Source organism: Corvus moneduloides, chromosome W (genome assembly GCF_009650955.1).
Source record: "Corvus moneduloides isolate bCorMon1 chromosome W, bCorMon1.pri, whole genome shotgun sequence".
NCBI lineage: Eukaryota > Metazoa > Chordata > Aves > Passeriformes > Corvidae > Corvus > Corvus moneduloides.
In genome coordinates, this window is record NC_045510.1 from 19,331,065 (window position 1) to 19,352,032 (window position 20,968).

The following is a 20,968-nucleotide window of genomic DNA, read 5'->3' on the forward strand; positions in this document are numbered from 1 at the left end:
ACTGGCTGAAAGCTGGCTGGAAAGAAAGCAAGCCGGGTGCTTCCTCCCACTCCCGCTGCTGCTGTTAGAAGCAAGAGGAGTCTGTATCTCTGTGTCCTTGAAACATGAAAACAAACTGAAAACTGCTTTGAAGAGTTTGCTCGGTTTTTTTTTTTTTTTCTCTCCCCCCTCTCAGGCTCAGTTTAGGCAAAAAAATGAATTTCTGGGCATAGGGCAGCGATAGGGGATACACATCATAAAGTCACCCCAAGACAAGGGAATATTATAGTTTCTTTGTTTTAAGTTTTTGAACCATGTGCAAAAGCCATTCCAAACACAAAAGTGGCAAAAAAAAGAATATGTTCTCTGAGACAAAATTCTAATTGGAAACAGATGTCAAGTCCTATCACACATACTAAATAAAGGCATAAATTATATCTCTAGGACATTTCTAAATATTAAATTATAGAGATTGCAAACATCTGATGCTGAAATATTTAGTGATGTTATTACTTAGCATATCTGTTGAACTATGTAATCTGACTCTTCTTTTTAAAAAAGAAAATCTTCCATTGCCACATATGTATAAATGGTTGGATATAAAGTGTATAGATGTCTGCAAATGTGTGCTTATATGCACACACATATTGTTTATGTAAACTAAGTTTTTGCAGACTTTAATCAAACATTCTACTATAAATACTGTGCAAATCACATCAACAGGCTCAATTCCAGTTAGTTCATGTCAGGGATTATTTATCAGGCATCTGCTTTCTTCCAAAATGGAAATCTTACAAAAGGAACAGCTTAAGATTGGTTTAAACCACTTTGTTTCAGTTCCACAGCAGATGTCAGCTGGGGGATGAGGGGAGAAGTGTTGGGGAAGATGAAATAGGAAAGCCTTATAAATATGATTGCCTGACAAAAGATTTTGGGAATATGAAAACTACAGGCAACATCGAAATGAAAGCCACTTTTGAAATACCAAGTCTTAGTTACTGAACAACTGGAAAACAATGGTATGGCCGACTGAAGGTAATCCCCTCTTGATGGAACAATACCCTCTGCTTGCAAGCAGGTCCAAGGGTCAGAGCAGACCCTACTAGCTCAGCAGAAGGGGTCCAAAGAGTAGTTTTTAGAAGTTAAGATGTAACGCTCTATGGTAATATAAGAACTCTTATAGGCTGTATGTAAATGCTATAGGATTTGTATCTTGTATTAGATTGGTTAGTGACAATTAGAATATTCAGTACAGAAGATGATTTATTGTATTGTAACCAGGACTTCAGACACTTCCTCTCTTGCTCTTACTCTTACTACTTCTTCCACTCTTGCTCTTACACTCTCTCTCTCTCTCTCACCCGCTTACTCTCTTGCTCTCTTGGGCCTGCTCAGAGCTGAGTCTGGCAGCTCTGAGCAGTGCCCCAATACCCACGCCCTTTGCAATAAACCGACTGTGTCCCAAGACCTGCCTATAGAGATCTCTCGTCTCCATCCGTCCCGACTGGACCATGAACCCTAACCTACAGAGAAGAAAGACTGTAGAGAGCCTTCTGATATATTCTCTGCTCATATTGCAACATGAGCCTAAAATATAAACTCTGACTTATACCAGTCATGATCTATAGTGGAATGAGGCATATATATATATATATATATATATATATATATATATATATAGAATAGTTTTGCTATCTGTCATAGGTTAGCAAGCATAGTCCCGGAAGTGATGTTCTTGCAAAGGGGTGCTTACAGCTTCCTCTGTGACCTAACAGAACCTATCAGCTGGCCAGTTTGAATATGGACAATTCTTTAAGCCACTTAAAGTTGTGACCGCCTCTGTGATCCACATTTAAGAATAGGAAACTCCGAGGCAGAGCCTCTCTGTCTCGTTTCTGGTGCTGGGACAGGTGGCTGCGGGCCCTTTGCGGGGGCCAGCGGGCCTGGCCCAGGCCCTGCTCGGGCCAGGCCGGGCCAGGCCACGGCCATCCTGGGGCCGATGGGCCCTGTTCCACCCGTGGAACCCCCCCCCCCCCACACACAGCCCTGCTGTGGACAGCCGGAGCGGCTCGGCTCCCCCTCTCCAGTGCTGCCAAGATTCAGCTGAAGCTGCCCTGCGGAGATCATGTGACCAACAATGATAAGCTTCATTCCAGCTGCAAGGCCTGGGTGAGATTAACCCTTTTAGAGCTATGAAGAGCTGAAAACCTCAGGGAAGAGAAAGAGGAGATGCTTAAAGCTGAAATTCTGTTGTGAAGCTATGATATATCAGAGTACCCATTGTAATTTCATGAAGGCATGGGGGGTGGAGCGTTCAACTTGTACTTTTGAGCAAAAGCACCTGCGCTGAGATAGGCAGATGCTGACGCAGCTGAAATTTGATGAGAAGTTTGAACAGGGAGAGATGGAAGCGATGAGGACTTTTGCTCCAAATGGGAAAGGAGGAAACCTCAGTTCCTAGAGATGCTCCCAGAGATAGTCCTAAAGATGAAGATGAGGAAGACCCTTTGCTCCCAGGGAAGGAGAAGGGCCTCTGTTCTTAGAGATGAAATGCTCCCAGAGATGGGTGAAGAGAACTTTTGTTTTTGAATGGCTCAACCTTAAAATTGTACCCCAAAAAACTTTCAAGAGTGGACCCTCGAAAGCAGTTGTGGGAAAAGCTGCAAATTGGGGAAGGGACTCGCATGCAAGCAGAGAACCGACCCGGGCGGCTGTCTTGTTGTGATAATGTTTTCATAGCATGGTCAAGAGAGACTCCTCTTCCTAAATGGACTGAACAAGGTTATTATGGAAGTGGTAAACAGACTGAACATCTCAAGGGTTGTCTTTTTACATTGTCAGTGGGAGAAGGGAGAAAGGTGGGGGAAGGAGAAGGTGTGGTATGATTTTTTTTTCCTCTTTAGGTCTGTTAATAAACTTCTTTATATTCTTTCAAGTTTGGTGCCTGCTTTGCGTTTCTCCTAATTCTTATCTCACAGAAGGTAAACAGTAATGAGTATTTTGGACCAAACCACTACACTATCTAAAATAGAACTTAACATAGATGAAGGTTGCTTAAGAACCCAAGTTTATATATAAAGGCTCAATTTAGTGTAATAGATATATTAAAATGAATGTATAGTACAGGATTTTAAAAAACAATTAAGGGAGCTGGACACCAGTCCACCTTTGAGTTCACTGCCAATCTAAGTAAAAAAAACCAGCATGGAATACAAAGTGAAAAGTAACACATATAGTAGGGATTTGATAATTTCCTTCTAGGTTGCCTGGTGGAATAATTATATATATCTACATAACAAAAGCAAGATTTAGTACTCATTAAAGATATATATTACTTTAAACATTTAATTATGCTGGTTGAGCACTGGGACAGGCAGGGGTCGCAGCACCAAGCCTGTCTGAGTTCAAGAAGCATTTAGACAATGCTCTCAGGCACATGGTGTGATTCGTGGCCTGACACTAAACCGTGCTGTAAATCAAATCCCTCCTGATGGGAGACAATATTTTAAAATCCTTGCAAGGAGTTTCAAAGAATAAACCCAGACTTTTCCTGGAGTTCCAATGCTGCCAGATAGTTGTTTATTAAGTCTTATCAGAGGAACAGAGCCACTAGTGTGACCCAGGCATAACATAGAGCACAGAAAGCAGGAGAGAAGTCCAATTATCAAGATTTACACAGCCCTTTAAAGATAATTTAACCAATGGTTACTAGAAACGTATATTATTTTCACTTTCCTACCAATTATTCAGTAACACGGCCAGGAACTGCGGAATTCTTTGTCCAATCATCCCAAATTACTTTTACTGCAGAATATGGAGTAGTAGAAGGAAAAGAAGGTTTGGAGAACAACAACAATCCTCCATTTTGATGTTTTTTGCTCTTATCTATTTACTACAAAGAGAAACCCAAAACCTCTAAATTTTTCACCCTGTGACAATCGTACATAGTAGTCTCACCTAACTCACACCATTGTATTTTCTAGTTCTTGTCTGGTCGTAGGCAGTTTTTTCTAAGGTTGGAGGTCAAAACAGTGTTGTTCAGGGGGGTAAAAACCCCTAAAAACAGGCAGAGAAATATTCTCGGCACTTTGGGTTCCTACAGTGGCCTGTTCTGCACAAGATAGATTCTATGATTCTATGCTGAGAACCCATTAAACATTATATTTCTCTATAATTAACATCAACAAATATTGCATGAATTAGATCACACATTCCCATTTTTTGAAACCATGGTCTGTTCTGACCCATCTTTCTTGCTGCATCCCCATGTTTAAGACCCAATTTTTTTCTTCAGAAATAATTTGCTCTTAGCAAGAGGCTTGCACTCAGATACAATGTCCCTCATAAATCATACTCACTTTCTGAGATGACAGATATTCAGTGTCTTCAGAGCAGGAGTGTGACAAGTGTCTGGCATTACTGATTGTCTTTATGCTAGCCACAGTGTTAAAAATTTTGTATTATAAAGTCTATATACAATATCGTAGTGTACCACATGCCAAAATAAACCAATGGAAAAATGTGCAAAGTTAATAATCTTTCAGTGTTAAAGAAGAGTTTGGACCCTAGGTTCTGAGGCAGAGTCGGTTTATTTCAGCTCAAGCTGGGTGTTTCTGGAGAGGGACCCCAAACAAAGAGATCCCTAGGCCTTTACACCCTTACAGTCTGTGTACCTGGTCTTCACGTGCTCTGCACGCGCCTCGGTCCAATGGTGATTTCTGGTCTGGGGTCTTCTAACACCTCATTGGATTCTTTCTCCATGTCCATGTGGGCAGGCCATTAACTGCTCTTATCTTCCAACTTGGTCCAGCCTTGAGGCCCTCCAGGGTCTCAACCCTTATCTGAAGACATCCAGTCTTTCTGTTTTCTCCCCTGCTTAGCCATTCATGCTGACAGAGTTCATTTAGAGTTCACCTACAGTAACTTTTGAGCAGGGCCCACTCATGCTAAGCTGTAAGTTACAATTAAATGTAAACCTACACAATTAATTTCCAATATTTTATAAGTAAACTTATTTTAATCCCCAACAACCAGTATTATATTTTTCAGTTGTGCTTGTATTTTATTCATCATTTTGGCTCCAGTTCCCTAAGTATGTTTATTTTAGTATTGTTTATTATTTGAACAATCTGAGTTTAAAAAGTGATCACATAAATCTGTAGGAGGGAAAAAAATACACAGAGGGACACATTAAGCACAAAGCAAGCACCTTGGATTCAGGAAGTTCCTGGACTAGATTAATGGCCTGAAAAAATATTGCTTGCCCTTTTCCTATCATATCATCATCATACTGGACACTGATAGATACTAGATATTTGACTAAATGTTGGTTTTATCTCATTTGATACATGTGGGTTTATGTTGTGAACACATTTATTTTAATTTCCTCAGACTAAAACCCAGGGCCATTTCACTGCAGAAATTTTAATGAAAATTTGCTTGTTTCTTAAAAAATAAGGATTAAGGGGTCTTTTTTTCCTGTGTATACAAAATAAAGAAATAAATTAGGCATTGAAATGTTTACCTTCTTTAGCCATTTACAATAACCTATGAGTAATCAATTTATTTGTACCTGAAAATTGTGTCATATATTATTTCTACTGTCTTCTTTTATTCCTGTAAACATTTTTCAGATGTAGGGAAATTTAATTTTTGTGGTCACTGTTAGTAAATTCATTTTGAACCAAACGAACCAGAAATCACTTGCAAGTTATCTATAAAAAAAAAAAAATTAAAAAAAATCCATAATGGGACCTCAAGAGGTCTCTATCCAATCTCATGCTTAAACAGAATCAGCTATGACATCAGACCAGATTGCCCAGGTTTTCTCCAGCCTTGCCTTGAAAATCCCCAAGGAGAGAGACTGTGCTACCTCCTTGGCCAAGTACAGGACTTTGCATTTTTCCTTCTTAAATTTCATAAAGTTTCCATCATTCTATTCCTCCAGCCTGTCTAGGTGCCTCATCATGTCAGCCCTGCCCTTGAGTGTATTAACTGGTCCCCCCAGTTTGGTGTCAACTACAAACTTGATGAGCATGTGCTTCATCACCTACTCCAGATCATCAATACATCACAGAATTATAAAATGGTTTGGTTTGGAAAGGACATTAAAGATCATCTAGTTCCAACTCCCCTGCCACGGACAGGAATACCTTCCACTAGAACAGGTTGCTCCAAGCCCCATCCAACCTGGCCTTGAACACTTCCAGGGATGGGTATCCACAACTTCTCTGGGCAACCTATTCCAGTGCCTCACCACCCTTGCAGTAAAGAATTTCTTCCTAACATCTAATCTAAACCTACCCTCTTTCAATTTAAAGCCATTACCCCTTGTCCTAAAGATATTGTACCCCTAAAAATATTATCCCCCTAAAAATATTGACCACTTGTCCCCTAAAGATATTAAACAATATGGGTCCCAGGACAGTCTTGTGACACTCCACTTGTTGCCAGCCTTTGCATAGAGTATGACCCATTAACCATTACACCTTGAGCCCAACCATCCAAACCATCTAGTTGTCCAGTCAGAGAGACCACATCTTAAGTTGAAGACATGAATATTATGGGAGACAGTGTCTAAAGTCTTGCTAAAGTCCAAATAAGTGGCATCAACTGCTCTGCTCTTATGTACAAAATCAGTCATTTTATCATAGAAGGCAATCAGGTCTGGGCAGATGTGATTTACACTTGGCAAATCTAAGCTGACTGTTCCAAATCATATTTTTCTCCTTTATGGGACCAGAAATATGATCTGAGACTCCGTCCATGATTTCCCCAAGAACCAAAGTAAGGATAGCTGGCCTTTATCTCCACTGCTTGTCCCTTTAGCTTTTTAAAAAGATGAATAAATTTGCCCTTCTGTATATAGAGGTTGGGCACCTCCCTCTATCTCCACAGTCTTTCAAAGGTGATACAACTGTGGCCTTGCATTGCCATCAGCAGCATTCTTGGATGCAGCTCATCTGGTATGTGCATGGGTCAAGTTCTCCCAATAATTCCTGGCTTGATCCTCATTCACTTCTGGTAGTTCCTCTACTCCTTGAACCTTGCTTCTAAGTACAGAGGCCTGAGAAACTTTATCAGTGAAAACTCAGGGAAAGAAGGTATTGAGTACTTCAACCTTATCACAGCCTGTATAGTGACTAAATTACCCACTTAATTCAGCAATGGTTATACATTTTCCTTGTTCAGACTTTTGCTACTAATGCAGCAGTAGAAGCTCTTCTTGTTGCCTTTAATGTTCCTTACAAGTCTTAACTCTAGTTGAGCTTTGGTTTTCCTAACACCCCTTTTATGTGCCTAGGCAATTTTTTTTAATTACCCCTTTGTAGCCTTTTCCTGTTTCTACCTCCTGTAGACTGTGTTTTTGTTTTGAAACTAAATCATGAGCTCTCTGTCTGGCCTATCTAACCTCCCAATATTTCTACTTGTTTTCCTGAGTTTCAGGGTGAACCATTCTTGTATTTGAAGGAGATTTGCTCTACATTTTGTTATATTTTTGTAAGAGATTTTTGTGAACATGATTTGAGAAAGTAATTTTCTTAAGAATGGCCACTATGCTATGAGAATTGACACAGCGATTTTAAAGCATTTTTATGGTTGAAATTTTCATATGATGAAATGTTCATGTATCGGTTTTGTTCTATTACAGTCTGTTTCAGATTTTATACTACTTTGATTATTAAATCAGCATTCTGCAAGGAAATGGCATTAAAATTGTTACCACCTGCATTCTCACTTCTTGCAAGTTTGACCAAGTCATAAAAAGGGGGGTTTTTGTCTTGTGCTGTGCTTTATTAACTATCAGTAGCAAAATCAATGGAATGTTGCGAGAAAAAGTATCACATAATAGAATGCTATGTTACAAATTTTATCCAAAAACACCTTTTGAAAAATAACTGCAGAAAATTCTATTTGCTGAGTGAGTTATATGTACCTTGTTCAGTCCCTTGGGCCTCAGTGAAGTCGCAAATGTTCTGACCTGCAGAATAGTACAACTTTGAGACTTCTTAAAGCCTAAATATTGACCTAATTTACACACAAATAACAACCACTACTTTGTCATGGTTAGGTAGGTATAAAAATAAGCAGCACTTGCTCTTTTATTTGTATCTTCTCATCACTGTTAATACAAAAAAGTGCATACTTTCTGTACTGTTTTCATTTAAATAAAATGAAAATCACCCAAATTTATCTCAGACTTGAGAAGTGGAAGAAACTTCTGGCAGCAACAATAGCAGGAATGTTGTTACCAGATGATAAATTGTCTACACCCTGTAAGCTAACACAATGCTTATTCTTCAAAAACCACTGGCTTATGGAACTGGACAATACCCATTCTCTGTAGGGTATGCCCAGCCACTGCCCTGGAGGGACGTCTGCTGAGATTAGGAGATCGAGCAATCTCCCAGCAGGACCCCCCCTGGGAAGGCAGCTACTCTTCACTTACAGTGAGAAGAAGACAGACCCAGAATCCTCTGGGAGACCCTATGCAGATCCTTTGTAACCTATTGGCCTTTACCCTCTGACACTCACCCCCTGTATCCCTATAAAGCTAGCCCCCTGCCCCTGCGAGGGCAGAGAGAGCTCGTCCGTAGCTCCCCTCCGCTGGAGTACGGACCAATAAAGCTACCCCGTGTGGAACAGCTATATGGGCCTCTCGTCTCTCTCCCTGGTCTGGCCTGGAGGCTGCCCTGCAGAGCTGAGCTGAAATCACGAGCTGATAATCACTAAAGAGCTGACAGCTTCTGCACGGGCCCTCCTAGCTAGCAGCTGAGGGAAGACACCGGGCCTTGGGAAGGCAATTCCTTTTGAGACCATCTCTCCAGACTGGTCATAATTTCCTTGGTCAGAGCTACTGACCCCTAACCAGCTGTCATAATTTTCTAAGAGGGAGAACTGGAAATCCACCAGCCCCAGTGTTCTGCCAACCTTACTAGGTCAGCTGTAACACTGGGGTCCCTGACCACTAGGGAACACCAAAGCATCCCCGTTCCGGTTTGGCCAAATTTAGAAATATATCCTCTGAGAGAAAGCACAACCACCCCTCCCCCACCAGGTTCGGTAAAAATAAATTTTCCTCGAAGGAAAGTGAAAGAGATAAAAACTGTTTATTTACCAAACACACGGGAAAAGGAAAATAATGCTAAATAATAAAATCTCTCGCTGTGGAGAAAAAACCTGGGAAAGTGTTAGAGTCCTGCCTTTGGTCTCTTCGGAGCTGGGACTTGGCCCAGGGCCAGGCCCTCTGCGCTCGGTGGAAAGACCTCCCGATGTGCTCTGAGGTTGAAAGCAGTCCAGTAGAAAAGGGAAAAAATCCGAAATTCCAGGGAAGGAAAAACAAAGTTCAACTCTCAGTCTCTCTCCGGAGAAAAAGCAGCTGAACAACTGGCCAAAAGCTGACTGGAAAGCAGCCAGCCGGGTGCCTCCTCCCTCCCCTGCCACAGCTGGGGAAAAAAAGTTGCTATCTGTGTGTGACCTTGAACAAGCTGCAAACTGCTTTGAAAAAGTTTTGCTCAGTTTTTCCTTCCCCCTCTCAGGCTCAGTTTAGAGGCATAGAAAGGCACAAAGTTAATTTCTGGGCATAGGGCAGCGACATGGGATACACATCATAAAGTCACCCCAAGACAGTCCCCATGCATAAAGGGGAGGGAAAATATGTTAATGATTTTGGGGAAATGTTCATCATATGTATATTTATTTTGGGACGATCAATGAATATGTATGTAAAATATAGTATATAAACAGAAACTTTCCTGTACTCAGCATGCGCAATATTTTGGAGGAGATATCCCCTTGTACATCTGTCTGCATAAAGAATGCCTGCTTTTTAATGCTACATTTGTGTTAAGAAGTTATTTTTATTTTACCTAATTTTTGGTTACAGTTTTGGTGATCCAGATGAAACACTCCTGAATTTCAACAGACCCAAGGGATTGTGGGACCTCAAGCCAGCACCGAGGGATTCTCAGGGAGAACCTTCTTTCCCTGGTCCAAAGGAAATCAGAGCAAGACCCCTGGTAAGATAAAGGCATTCTTTACTTTAAAGGTGTTAACCTGCCTGTAAGGCACAGAAAAAGCTTCGCAGGGATGGGTTTAAAGTTACCTAAGGTGGGAACAAGGAAGGGTTAGAGTCCCCTCTTGGAGCTCCTAAATGGTAATTAGCTATAAGGGGAAACAAAACATTGAAAGAGGTATCACAGGTGTCACCGCTGGAATGTATCTTGAAACACTGGAAACAAATTGGGGAAATCCCCTTACATGGGAAATAATACCATATTGCAATTCATGTTGTTTTGTAGAAGGGAGAATAAGTGGGATGAAGTTCCTTATGTTGACTTGTTTTTCACCCTAAGAAATCATCCAGAATGGCAAAAGGAGTGCAGGAGGACCTCCTCACTTGGAAACAATTGAGTATTGTAATAATTGGTGGCTGAAGTATACTTTGGCAATTTGCATTGTAATAATTGGTTGCATTATTTTTGGGGAATTAAAAGGTACATTTTTTAAATTGATACAGGAGCAACTCATTCAGCACTGAATACATACAGAGGAAAACTTAGCTCGGAACTTGTAAGTGTAATGGGTATGTGTCTTGGTTTGAAAGACAGGTGTCTGCTAAGGAAGGCAGAAGCCTCCCTTGGAATGGCAGATGCAATCCCCCTTCCCTCCGAGTTACTATAATTTTGAAATCAAGGGGCTTTCAGGCAAAGATATGGGAAATAGGAATAACAGTTCTTTACTATTATATATCTATAGGTGTATAACAAGGAAAACAAACAACAATAACTATGGCAGTAACAGCAAACAATCACAAACCCAGTCCCAGCCTTCTCGGCTGTCAGGCCCTTTCCCCTTTGGTGCAGTTCTGGTCGCAGCCGGCAGGGGTGCTGGCAGCTCCCAGTGAGCAGGGCAGGTGCGATGGTTCCCCCGCGGCTGCAGGGGGCGCTCCGGAGCGAGCTCGGGGAGCACGTGGCACTGGTGCCCTGGGATCCCGGGGAGGGATGGAACAAAAAAGCTTCACAAACCCTTGGGCAGCTGATCCCGGTGTCCGGCCGGACCCTCGGGAACAGCAGGCTGGAACGGCAGGGACGAGCACAAATCCCAGGTGGCAGACGAGATGTATCCAAACGGGGAACCCCCCAGAGGTCTGGGCAGGCAGGGCGAGCACGGCTACAACGTAGTGAAGGCTCGAAGCAACGGCCGGGGCAGGGCGGCCACAGCCCAGCTCCCAGCGGGGCGGGGAAGGCGGGCTTTGGGATCCCGGGGTTTCTCCAGCAGAAGGAAAAGCAGCCGAAGAAAGCAGCCTCCCTCTCTGTCCAAATGCCGAGACTGACTGCCCACACATCCAGGTGAAACAAAGGAGTAGCCAGCTCTTTTGTTTCTCTTAAATACCCAGCCATTTGTCCCCCTAGCAACATGTATGGGAAAATTCCTTTAACAGAAAAAAAAACAAAACCAGGAGAGCTCCTAAAACCCCAACAGTATGACAGGGAGGAAAGAGAACAGGCTTTTTTTACAACCATTACTATTTAAATTAAGAAAACAGTGGAGGACACACACCAAATTATATATGCCTGAATGCCCAATCCCCTTGTTGGGGAGAGATTTATTGGGAAAATTGGATGCTCAAATAACTTTCTGGGATGGGGAAATACAAATTCAAATACCAGAAACCAAAACCATCGAGGCAAAGATATTTATGTTACAGGAATCAAATGAGTTGGAAAAAATCCCAAAGGAGGTAGAGAATGCTGTAACCCCACTGGTGTGGGCAACTGAGACGCCTGGATGATCAAAGGTGGCCAGACCAGTGAGGGTTACTCTCAAACCTGAAGCTAAGCCAGTAAGGCAATAACAATATCCTACTAAGTGGGAGGCAAGGAAGGGGTTGGATTTTATAGAAAAATTTTTAGAGTATAGGTTATTGAAAGAGTGGGAATCAGAATACAACACACCAATATTACCAGTTAAAAAGCAAAATGGGGAATGTAGATTAGTACAAGATTTAAGGGCCATTAATAAAAAGTACCTGATATTCATCTAATAGTAGCTAATCCGTACACACTCTTGACAGCACTGAAAAGGGCATAAAAATGGTTCATGGTGCTCAATTTTAAGGATGTCTTTTTCTGTAATACCTCTTGACCCAGATAGTTAGAAATTGTTTGCTTTTGAGTGGGGGAATCCAAACATTGGGTAGAATGCATGGCTAACATGGACTGTGCTACCCCAGGGCTTCAAAAGAGCCCCACTATATTTGAAAATCTTTTGGGAAAAAAATAAAGGCAATTAGGGAAGCAGCTGAAAAGAAGCCGTTTGCCAGATTCCAGAGTCAAGGTCTACAAGTTTTCTTAGGTACAGCTGGACGGTGTCAGTTATGGATTGCCAACTGTTGGGTACTGGTGAAACCCTTGTATGGTCCTCCACCAAAAAATACTTGGTATGGACTCCTGAGAGTCAGAGGGCCTGTGAAGCCCTAAAAGAGCCTTAATGGCAACCCCTGCATTGGGACTCCCACACTTAAACCAAACCATCTGAGTTATTTGTGCATGAAAGGATACACCTGGCACTAGGAGTACTGGCACAGCATTTGGGGTCATGGAAGAAGCCTGTCCAAACAATTGGACAATGCAAGTAAAGTATGACCCGGATACTTGAGAGCGGTGGTAGCTGCAGAGCTTTGAATCCAGGAAGCATGAAAGCTGATATGTGCCCCACATGGTAATAGCTCTTTTGGAACAAAAAGGAGCACACTGGATATTGCCAGCAGGATGCTGAAATATCAGGTTGCCCTACTGGAGCAGGACCATGTTGAACTTAAGGTAACCACTATTTTGAACCCATCCATGTTTATCGAGGCTTCAGAAGAAGCCCAGAGACCTTTGTACCATGACTGCCTGGTAACCATTGAACAAGTGTGTTCTTCAAGGTACTAGAATGGATGTTCACAATCCTACAGCCTAAAACAACATTGCAACAGAAAATCGATAAAGTGGCAGAATTGATACAGAAAGGCCGCACCCGTATAATACAAGTCACTGGGCAAGAGCCAGGAAGGATCTACTTGCCAATGAAAAGAACTGAGCTCGAGTGGTATCTACAATATTCTCAAGCCTTGCAAATTAGCTTGCTAAGCAATGCCCAGCAAATTGAGGTACAACCACTCAAGGCCCCAGTACTGAAATGGATGACACAGCATACATGGATTCAGATTCCCAATAGGAGCAAGCACCCACTACAAGAAGCAATAACAGTGTTCACCGACGCTGGAAAGAAGTCCCGACGAGCAGCTGCGACGTGGCAAGTTCAAGGACAATGGTGCCATCAGATACTAGAGGCTGAACTCTGAATTCTTTTAATCATAACATAACTGTAGAAGCTTGCCAATGTAGTCCAATTATGTAGAAGCAGAAATGCGCTTTGATAAGTTTTAAGCCACTTAAGAGTTAACAAGCTAGTATACTATATTGATGCCTTTTCCTGGTCTTAAAATCAAGAGGCATACACTGTTAGAAGGGGAAAAGGGATTTTACCTTGGTATTTATTTTAAGGATCCTTAGGTGTACACGTCTAGGTCATATGCATCGAGATGCACCCCGCCGAATCTATCTCTGTGTCCGTGTCTCTCTTCTCGTTCCTCTTCCTCCCAACATTGGGTATAACATTATAGGTTTTACTAATTAGCATATCTATCAAAGATTCCCCAATGAGAGGCTCAAGTGAGCCCCCCCCTCCCCAAGGAACCTTCCCCTGGATGGTTCTATCTTGGTTTACAGAATATGTTCTGGAGAGGACCTTGGGGTCTGGGGCACACTGATCCCTAGCTATGAAGCTTCTAAAATGTTTAGTCTCTTAGCTTGACAAACAAGTCCAAGAATGTAGGCAAAAAGCACTAGGAATACAGAAGTTGTAAAAGGTATAACAGGGGTATAAAAGAAAAGGCAAAAATCTTCATGGCATCAATATAAGTGCCTCTGGATTGCTAATAAACGGAGCTTGCTTTTATCAACCATATTGGTTTGGACTGCAATTCCTCTCCCCACCGGAGTCCACGGACCCTTTTCCGACATGTTCTGGCAGACTGGATCTCAAGAGCGATCCCATCCAGGACCTGCACACTGGTGGGAGCAGCACGGTACTAAATGGAAGACAGGCACCTGGGTATGCAGTGGTAACCTTGACCCAGGTAATAGAAGCCCAGGCTTTACTTTTTAATACATCAGCACAAAAAGCAGAATGAATGACCTTACACCAAGTGCTAGAAATGGCTGAAGGAAAAAGGGTAAACATATGGACTGATTTAACATATGTTTTTGGAATAATACACTTCCATGGAGCCATATGGAAGGAAAGGGGATTGTTATCAGCACAGAGGTCTCCTACTGAGTACACAGAAGAAGTTAGTCAACTACAACAGTGTGCAAAAGCCAAAAGAAGTGGCTGTGATGCCCTTGTAAAGCCCATCAGTTTGGAGACTATCCAGTTAATACAGGGAATTGATTAGCTAGCAAAATAGCTAAAGAGATTGCAGAAAAAGGCATCCTTGCATTAATACCTAGCAAAAAGTTGAGTGTCTGGGAACAAAAACCAAATTATAGTAATCAGGACAGGCAGTTTGCCCCATCATTAGAAGCTATGGAAAATCCCAGCAGGTGATTGGTAACCTCATGTGGGGAGGTAATTGCATTTCCACAATTAATGTATAAGATAACAGAACTAAAACATCAGGAAACACAATAGAAAATAGAGAATATGGTGATTAGTCTACAAAGGAATATAGTTGTAGCAGGTTGGGTTTGTAACCGGGCAGAAACACCAATTTAGTGTAGTGGTTTGGCCCAAAATACTCATTACTGTTTATCTTCTGTGAGATAAGAATTAGGAGAAAAGCAAAGCAGGCACCAAACTTGAAAGAATATAAAGAAGTTTATTAACAGACCTAAAAGAAGGGAAAAAAAAAAAATTATACAACACCTTCAAAACTCTCCTCCTCCCCCCACCTTCCTCCCTTCTCCCACTGACAATGTAAAAAGACAACCCTTGAGATGTTCAGTCTGTTTACCACTTCCATAATAACCTTGTTCAGTCCATTTAGAAAGAGAAGTCTCTTCTTGCTCGTGCTATGAAAACAGTATCACAATGAGACAGCTGCCCACTTCCAAATATTGTTCAGTCCATTTAGGAAGAGGTCTCTCTGCTTGCATGTGAGTCCCTTCCCCCGACTTGCAGCTTTTCCCACAACTGCTTTCGAGGGTCCACTCTTGAAGTTTTTGGGGTACAATTTTAAGGTTGAGCCGTTCAGAAACAAAAGTTCTCTTCACCCATCTCTGGGAGCATTTCATCTCTAAGAACAGAGGCCCTTCTCCTTCCCTGGGAGCAAAGGGTCTTCCTCATCTTCATCTTTAGGACTATCTCTGGCAGCATGTCTAGGAACTGAGGTTTCTCCTTTCCCATTTGGAGCAAAAGTCCTCATCGCTTCCATCTCTCCCTGTCCAAACTTCTCATGAAATTTCAGCTGCGTCAGCATCTGCCTATCTCAGCGCAGGTGCTTTTGCTTATGACTTGAACGCTCCACCCCCCATATCTTCATGAAATTACAATGGGTACTCTGACATATCATAGCTTCGCAACAATACTTCAGCTTTAAGCATCTCCTCTTTCTCTTCCCTCAGGTTTTCAGCTCTTCACAGCACTAAAAGGGTTAATCTCACCCAGGCCTTGCAGCTGGATTGTGGCTTATCGAAGTGGAGAGGGGGGAGAGCCAAACCGCTCCAGCTGCCCACAGCAAGGCAGTGGGGGGGGTTCCACGGATGGAACAGGCCCGTCGGCTCCAGGATAGCCGTGGCTCGGCCTGGCCTGGCCCGAGCAGGGCCTGGGCCGGGGCCACGGGACCCCGCATGGGGCCTGCAGCCACCTGTTCCAGCACCGGAAATGAGAGAGAGCTTGGGGGGGAGTTTGTCTATTCTTAAGTGTGCATCACAGAGGCGGTCACAATTTTAAGTGGCTTAAAGAATTGTCCATATTCAAACTGGCCATCTGATAGGTTCTATCAGGTCATAGAGGAAGCTCTAAGGAGAACATCACTTGCGAGACTCAGCTTGCTAACCTATGACAATAATAAGCACAAAAATGACAGAAAATAATAGATCAATTGTTGAAAAATATGTGATGTTTTTCAAAAATAATCCCCAAAAGGGAAGAAGGCTTCCTCCAGAGCTAGTAAAATGGGAATTCACCAGGTGATTATTGGCAAATTGATTTTGTAGAACTGCCCGGGCAGAAGGGGGACTGGCACATTTTGGTATTGGTAGATACTTTTTCTTAATGGCCAGGAGCTTTCCCATGTCGCAGCAACAAGGCAAGGGAAGTCTCAAAAGTTTTGCTGAAATTAATATTTAATAGCACTGGGACTAACTCTTTTAAGCCTTAAAAGGTACATTGTAATCAACAGATCATTGGGACTAGACTTGCCTGTACATTCTTTCAAACCAGGAGACATGGTGTGCATCAGAACCTGGAATTCTGGACCAATCCAGAAGTGGAAGGGACCATAACGCACTGTATGTGGGTTCGTGAAGGGTAGCTGCGTTTCCCTGAAACATCCCTGGCAAAGGAATCGCTCCGGTGGGTGCAGTATAGCACTCCAGCAAGCTTACTCCTTTCACCCACGTGGCTGTTGGCACGGACTCTCACTCACACACTCAAGCCGGATAGCTCACACGTTACCACAGGCAAAGAGTCAGGAGGGCTCTCCCATATGGCATTTCCACGGACGAGGTTTATTGCATCCTGCCGCGAAGGGAGACCAGACCAGAGACGAAAGACAGTGGACCATGCAGGGTCCAGGGTTTATGTACGGGAGTGGGGGGAGCATCAGAGACCAATGATCTGAGGACATGGGGGCGGTACAAAGGTGGGACTAGGGGAAGGGAGCCAATGGGGAAGGTCTGGGAGCATGTAGGGTAACAAGCCATTCAAACATGTAGGAACCCAGAGTGCCAAGAATATTTCTCTGCCTGTTTTGAAGGGTATTTACCCCCCTGAACAACACTGTTTTGACCTCCAACCTTGGAAAAAACTGCCTACGATCAGACAAGAACTAGAAATACAGTGGTGTGAATTAGGTGATAGACTACTATGTAAGATTGTCACAGGGTGAAAAATTTAGAGGTTTTGGGCTTCTCTTTGTAGTAAATAGATAAGAGCAAAAAACATCAAAATGGAGGATTGCTGTTGTTCTCTAAACCTTCTTCTTCTTCTTCTACTACTCCATATTCTGCAGTAAAAGTAATTTGGGATGATTGGACAAAAAATTCCGCAGTTCCTGGCCATGTTACTGAATAATTGGTAGGAAAGTGAAAATAATGTACGTTTCTAGTAACCATTGGTTAAATTATCTTTAAAGGGCTGGGTAAATCTTGATAATTAGACTTCTCTCCTTCTTTTGCTGCTCTGTGTTATGCCTGGGTCATGCTAGTGGCTCTGTTCCTCTGATAAGACTTAATAAACAACTATCCGAAAGCAGAGAAGGCTGAAAGTCTCCATTTGTCTCTCGAAAACCCTGGCAAGGACTTTTAAAAATGCTCTTTCATCAGGAGAGGTTTGATTTACGGCATGGATCAGTGTCAATTGGTGCCCTGTGTTTGGCCTCATCGGAACAAAGCAAGCCATGACGTTTTGGACAGCAGCGCGTGACCAGAAACACAAGAAAAACAACCCCGGGGTCAGCTTTGAAACTCCAGGATCTCCTAACCTCGGTGCACAGGGGGGAGGAGGAGCCGTGAACTGCTGGACGGAACACGGACCAGGACTTCCAAGGCCCATAACAGCCATCTACATATCTGGTGAGCAGTCCAAAACTAGACCAAGTAGCATATTATGGGTGCAGTTCCCTCCCAGGCAGAGGCAAATGTAATTGTCTTGGGGTGACTTTATGATGTGTATCCCATATCGCTGCTCTATGCCCAGAAATTAATTCTTGTGCCTTTCTATGCCTCTAAACTGAGCCTGAGAGGGGGAAGGAAAAACTGAGCAAAACTTTTTCAAAGCAGTTTGCAGCTTGTTCAAGGTCACACAGAGATAGCAATTTTTTTTTTCCAGCTGCAGCAGGGGAGCGAGGAAGCACCCAGCTGGCTGCTCCCGTAACGCAGCGTTTGGGTGCTCGAGGCACGAGCTCTGGCGTCCCCCTGGTCCGAGAGAATCCAGCTGCGCTACCTCCACGCGTCGCTGAAGTGGCTTCGGCATCAGGAAAAGTGCTGCTTGCTGGGCTAGCTAGCTGGCTTCTTTGCAGAGGGAACACGGCAGGAGCCAATGGTATTGGCTCACGTTAGCTCGGAGACAAAGGAAGAGAGAGGCTGTTCAGGTCTGGCTTCTAACAGTTTTATTGTTAGAAGTTTCGCAACCTGAACAAGCTCGGAAGGCTGGAATCCGATGTGATGGGATGATGGGATGTGATGGGATCCGATACTGAGGCTTGTCCTCAGTTTTATAGGGAATTTGAAAACCCCGGCGCAAGGGGAAACAACCAATGAGTTACAAGCCAGGGGGAGGATACAATTTAACAAGAACCACTGGGGGAAACCGAGAGGCGGGAGTTATAACAGAGAACCAATGAACATCCGAGTAACCAAGAATTTTCCCGAACCGGGGGAGGTGGCTTGTACCCGGGTGCTGCCCAGGGGGGTGCGGCTTAGGCTTCTGAGCCGCCCCTTGACCCACCCTCTGAGTCTGCCTCTTCGGGAAACTCGATCCAGGGGAGGGGCTGGGATTGATTGGCATCTCACTGCCCCAGCCCCGCAGTGGGCTGGGTCACACCAACACTCCCAGGTCAGTTTGTGGCCAGTTGTTCAGTTTCTTTTTCTCCAGAGAGAGACTGAGACTTGAAATTTTTTTTCCTTCCCTGGAATTTCAGATTTTTTCCCTTTTCTACTGGACTGCTTCAATATCAGAACACATCAGGAGGACTTTCCACCGAGTGCAGAGGGCCTGGCCCTGGGCCAAGCCCCAGCTCCGAGGAGACCAAAGGGAGGACTCTAACACTTTCCCAGGTTTTTTTCCACAGCGAGAGATTTTATTATTTAGCATTATTTTCCTTTTCCTGTGTGTTTGGTAAATAAATAGTTTTTATCTCTTTCACTTTCCTTCAAGGAAAATTTATTTTTTCCCAAACCTGGTGGGGGAGGGGTGGTTGTGCCTTCTCTCAGAGGATATATTTCTAAATTTGGCCAAACCGGCACAGTAATACATAGTTTTGAAAACCTAGTTCGTAACCATCCCTTACCAGCATCTAGAAAAGAAATTCATACTTTGCTATCCTGGGTGAAAAAAGAGTTTCCAGATGCAGTAATTGGAGATTTGTATTTACCATTTTTTTGGGAGAATGTTAATTCTATTCTATACCATTACACGAGTCTGAGAGATGAAACGGCTCAGAAATTAATACCACCAGCTAGAGTAATTTATGAAACACTTCTAGAGCTGGCACCTCCTGCTTCTGACGAAGAGATGTTTAAAACTCCCGCGAAAAGCTCCCTGACACCCGTGCAGGCAGCGGGAGATTTTAAAACCCCGCTCGCACCCTTTCCACCCTCAGAGGCGGGCGGAAGACGCGATGTTCGTGCAAAAGTCCGCGAGGTTCCTAGCGAAAACGATTATCCCTTCCCGCAGGCACCGCAGGCGGCGGGGAGGGGTGGCGCGGCCATTCCGGAGGCGGAACGGGAATTTTTGCCGGACCCGAAATTAAAACTTTTGATCGGTCCAAGTGAGGAACATGATACAGCAATTTTAGAGTTCCCTTCACGCGTGCATGCCCGGGGGGGGGAGGGGGGGGCGGTCCCCGACCATCTCCCTGAGGACGGAGCCTGCCTCGGAGGGCGTGGTTTCCATCGCGCCCGAACCACCCGTTACAGCGCAAGTCAGGGGCCGCTCCGTACCTCCCGAACCTGGGGTCCTCCCATCAGATGAACCATGCGCGCGGCCAGGGGCGGTCCCGGAGCTTCCATCTAGCCCTCCCGCTACCCCCACGCGGCCCGGATTCGCGGCCGCTTCCGCGTTTCACTTGTCCGCCGCGGCGGCGGCGCCTGCTGCTGACGTCATCACTCCCGCCGCTGCCGACCCAGCTTTACTTCCGCGTTTGCGAAACCTCGCTTACACGCCTGCGCGGCGCGGCATAACCCACCCGCCCTCAGATACCGCGGTTACCCCGGCAACGCCCCTCGCGACTCGAGCCACTCCTAGCCCTGCCCCCAGCCCTGGCCAGGGCGTCAGCTGCGCCCCTGGCTCCGGCCAAGCCGCGCCCCCGGTCGCCAGCCCCAGCGTTTCTAGGACCAGCCCTGCCCCACCCCCGGCCTCGGCTGCTAGCCCCGCGTGGCTGCCAGACACGGACGCTTCAGCTGCTACGCCGGCACCCCCGGTAGGCACAGCACCTCCAGCCAGCACTGCGATTCCATCGGCTACTGCAGCTCCGTCGTACATGCCTTCAGGAGCTGCAGCTCCCACTAGCCCTGCGTCAACACTGCCGCTGTCTGCACCGCAGCCACGGCCAACGGCATACAGCCAAGGCATTTCAGCAGCCACTCTTGTCAGCATCGCGTGTATCCCCCGCCATCCCTCTGACACCACTCAGAATTATTACGACAATCGCACGTTGTTAAACCATATCTCCCACACGGCTTCAACGAGACAAGATCTGTTCTATCTCCAGAAGAGAAGGACTTCTTCAATTATATGCTGACTCCTCTTCCATCACAACAGGATAAACCACGTATTATCCCTCTTAAAAGAGAAGTCTCGGAGCGAGACATACCAATTCAAGCACATTCTTCTCGAACTTCTCAGGGACGCTCAGCTGATTTTATGGGACTTTTTCATCCTCAAATGACTGTTCAGGACCTCAGTGGGGAGGATATGGTGACCATCACAGCTTCAGAAGGCATTCCTATATCTTCTCAAGCTTCATCTCATTTTTTTACGACAAGCAGTACAACTC

General features: G+C 44.4%; 1 long non-coding RNA gene across 1 annotated transcript; it reads right to left on the bottom strand.

The window, feature by feature from the left end:
* Window positions 1-4,388: 4,388 nt before the first annotated feature.
* Window positions 4,389-20,011, bottom strand: LOC116437426. Its single transcript, XR_004237293.1, has 3 exons — window positions 19,914-20,011; window positions 14,982-14,985; window positions 4,389-4,398 (listed from the first exon to the last, which is right to left on the bottom strand). It is a non-coding gene; the product is annotated as an uncharacterized LOC116437426 (long non-coding RNA).
* Window positions 20,012-20,968: the final 957 nt, after the last annotated feature.